Source organism: Octodon degus, unplaced genomic scaffold, assembly GCF_000260255.1.
Source record: "Octodon degus isolate 3935 unplaced genomic scaffold, OctDeg1.0 scaffold00122, whole genome shotgun sequence".
In the NCBI taxonomy this organism is placed as follows: domain Eukaryota; kingdom Metazoa; phylum Chordata; class Mammalia; order Rodentia; family Octodontidae; genus Octodon; species Octodon degus.
The window spans coordinates 5,864,009-5,868,364 of record NW_004524698.1 but is presented as its reverse complement, the minus strand read 5'-3'; positions in this window follow the sequence as shown (position 1 = coordinate 5,868,364).

Here is a 4,356-nt window from a genome sequence, read left to right as displayed (position 1 = left end):
TGGTAGGCCCAGGGATCAAACCCCTGGCCCCTGCTCCTGCTTGCAGGTGCTTTAATCCACTGAGCTATTTGGCTGGCCCTCAATAATATTTTAAAGTTGATTTTTAAATTTATCTTATAATGCAAAGTGGTTCCTTGATTTGTTTACTTATTTCTTGCCTTAGGTGTCTCCATACTCTTTTTTTTTTTTTTTTTTTTTTTGGCCCTCAGCACTTCTGAATCATGAATTCCATGCATGGGCATTAGTGGTAGAAATGCTGACACAACTGAGCAGTCGCCTCTGGCAGTGTATTATTGAATAAGCTTATACAAATTCCTGCAGCTCCTATTTAAGAGTAAGTGAGAAATACTGCTCAGTTCTCAGTTTCCCAGAGGAAGAGAGTACAGAGATGCCCTCTGCTTCTTTCTCCCTGGCATTTTCATCATTCCCCTCTTCATGTATGTGTGCATGGAGACATACATGTGCATGTGTGCACACCCTGCTTCAGGAAGCAGTCACATTGTAATAACTCATACCTAGGCCAGTTAGACATTCATTGGATACAGAATATATTGCTCTCTCTTGGTCTTGGAGAGCCTCATGTCATGGAACTATCATGTGATTTTTGGTTAGATCCATAGAGGAAGGATGACTGGCAGTGTTGGCTTAATAAAAAAAAGTCTTGACTAGCATGAAGTGTAAGCTTGAACTGTTTTATCAGACAAAAATATTTCCACATCAGTCTGGTGATATAGAACAAGATACAGAATCACATAGCAACCATGTTTTATTTGATGGTGTTGATGGGTTTTATGTGTAGAACATCAGTTTTCTGAATGGACATTTAATAGAGTATGTACTGGCATAATATGAAACCATGTAAGAATATGTAGGGTATATGGGATGTTGTGTTTTAAGAAGTTTAATGGAGGAGAAAATCAGAGAAAACTTGAAAACACAACTGATGAAATTATTCATTTGAGTTTTTAATTCAAAATATATTCGAAGCAACTATTCCTTGCATATACTCTATGTAGAAATGAAAGACAACTAGGTTATTTTAATGTGTTACCACCTTCCTTTTACACTGTTTCCATAGAGTGAGAATGCCTAAAGAGCAGATCCTTAAGTGTGGTGCGAGGCTCAGAAGTGCTCTTGGTGCCTTTCAGCCTTGTCTCTTAGGTCTGAGTAAAGTCTCTGGTGTCAGCAGGTCAGAAGGTCTCTTTTCACTGAGTTACATCAAGGGAGTTGGAGGGTTCCCCTCACAGTCTGGCTGACAGTTGTTGCTGAGGAAAGAAGAACATTCTGTCTGACAAATTTGCCCAGTCTAAACTGACCGGAAATGTCTGGCACCCTGAACACCTAGTTAATGGAGGTCAGCAGTAGGCCAGGCGGTAATTGTCCAGTGCCTCATTCACCAGTGGTGGTGGGAATTGCTGTGGTATAAATTGGCTTGAGGGGACAAATTGATCAACCAGAAGAGGTTTAAAGATTTTTGTTTTAAAGTGTTTGGTAACTGACAAGGATTTTGACTTGCTGACTAAATGATGAAATGGGTAGCAGTTGACTCTAGGTTTGCTTTTTGGTTTGAGTGTGTGAGCGCTAAAAATGTACAAGAGCAGAGAAACATTTTCCCTAGCCTCTGTCCTCTCCTACTCTTGCCTTTTTATCACTTTTGTACCAGTCCTACCTGCATCTGCCTGCTAGACCCACACAGCATTAGGTTACCCTCAGTTCTGCCCTCCAGAGGCCTCGCTTTGTCCCCTCCCCCTGGAATCTCATGCACCTCCCTGACTCAGAGTGAGGCTGTTGGATTGATGAGTGGCATGGGTACTAATGAGGAACAGCACATGGCGTGCTCTGGCTTCCTCCAGGAGAGGTGTTCAAAGCATTAATATATCTGCGAGGCACAGCAACATTGATTTTTCATCCAAGAACCATTCTGCATTGGCAGTATCTAGTGCTGCAGAGCAGCTCTCTTGTCATGGGAAAGTGCCTCAAACAACAGCCTAACAACACAGGATCCAAAGCTTGGGGTCTTTTTATTCTTACTTTATGCTTCAGGTTCAGATCTTTGTGCCACTTTGCAAGTAGCTAAACATCTGCAAGTGACTGAGCTTGCTCCAATGAGAACTATACATGTTCAACTCCTATGAAGGTGTATTGCATTTGACAAAGTCATTTTGGGGGCTTGTGGTCTCCCTCACACACTGTATTAGGCAGACATACCCACAGGTGTTAACAATTTGATCCCATTTTGGAGAAGGGTGGTGCCTATCTTTAGATTCTCATATTTATGCTGATGCCTTTTGGAAATTTTACCGCCCTCCAAAGTGCTAGAGGGGAGTGTCAGAATATTTATGTTATCTAGGCCTTTTCCTCCTCCTGTCTGCTCCCCTCCCCTCCCCTCCTCTCCTTTCATACCAAGTATCAAACAGGACCTCTTGCTTGCCAGGCAGGTGCTGTACCTCTGAGCTATTTCCCCTGCCCTATCCAGGCATTTTCTGTTACTATTCCATGTCTAACTTCAATTATACAGTTGAATATATGGTGTATTTGTGTTTGTTTTGTTTTTTAATGTGAACATCAAAGTTTTTCTCAACACAACTAAATTCCTATAACTGGTGACTGAGGACCTAGGTTCTAGTCTCCTAGTTCAGCTTTGAGCAGGACGCAGCCTTCCCTGAGTCTCTTGAGTTAGATGCCCACTAACGGACAGACTGTAGGGCACATTTTTCTGAGTCACACTTACCTGGGTTTACATCCCTGATGCACTCCCTTAGCACAGCCAACTTGTGGAATTTTTATAAGCTGCCCTTTGGTATCCTGACCAATAATAACATGTATCTTAGAGAGTTATTTGTATCCAGTAGTGATGCACTTAGGGCATGCATGCAGCAACAGTTGTTTCTATTATTGAAAGCTCTAAAAGGTTCACCATCACTGGTAGGCAGATGCCCGCTGAGTGCCTATACATGTAGCTATTCCAAAAATGTTTTTTTTTTTTCCAAAAATGTTTCTTTTAACTGCTTTTTCGACTACTAATTTTTTTATGATTTTCTATTAGTACCTATGTGTAGCATACATTTACATTCCTTGGTACATATACATAACACATGTATATGTATTAATTCATGATTTCATCTTCTATTCTTCCCCTCCTATCTCTTATGCCCTTTCCCCTTCGACATAGCAAAGATAGATAAGTCATTAGTAGGAAAATGGATGCACCTTGAGACCATAACGTTAAGTGAAATAAACCAGACACACAAGCTAAATGTTGCATGGTTCCCCTTATATAAGGAGCCCAAAGTATTACAAAAATAGTGAGTGATTTAAAATTTTTTTAATCATTTATTTATTTGGTATAGGTTCTCACTGCACAGCTTGAACTCACAGTGATCCTCCTGTCTTAGCCTCCCCAGCTCTGGGATTATAGGTGTGGGCCACCATGGCTTGCCTGGGGTTTCGGGGGCCAGCACAGCATGTGGTACTGGGGATCAAACCCAGGTCCTTCGCTTGCCAGGTAGGCATTTAGACCACAGAGTTATCTCCCTAGTAAAACATTTTTTTTCTAAAAATAAATAAATTCTCAACAATTCTAGTTCCTTTATTCCAGTACCCACACCACCACCACCTCTCTGGTTCTTTCTGTATATCTTGGAAATTTGTCTTATAGGAAACACCTGTGAACAAAAATGCAGACCTCTGGACCTAAAATCAGACTACAAATGACATTGTAATGAAATTGAATAGCTTTACTAAAATATATAACTGATCACCAAAGACTTCTGATATGTAACTGATCACCAAAGGCTAAGAAAGATCAGTTGTTTAACAACTATGATAAAGCAAACTCAGATTATACTCACAGCAATCAATTATCAAGGGTGAGGCATTATGCCATTCTTTATATTATGTCTAATCCTAGTAACATGGTTAACTTATTTTTATGCCTGTTTTACATGAAGAGGGAGTTGCAGAACTTATGTACTGAGCCAGCCATGGTACTGCCAGCACTTGGAAGGGTGAGGCAAGTGGATCACCATGAGTTTGAGGTCAGTGTGGGGGCTACATAGTGAGTTCAAAGTCAACCTGAACTACATAGTAAGACCCTGTCTCAACAATTCCTCCCACCCCACTTCAAAGAGCTTAGGTACCTTTCACAGAATCCTATGATCAGGAAGGGAATCTAGGTCATTCACCCCAAAGCCTGACATCTTCCCTCCATGCTGTCTTTGGGAAGCAGTCTGGGGTGAGTATAAAATCAAATTTTCCCTTAAGATTTGTAGCCTACATTCCTGAAAACTTCCAGCTTAAATGAGATGCTGAGTAGTTTGCCAGCCTACTCAGGATAGTCATTTATCCCAACATAAT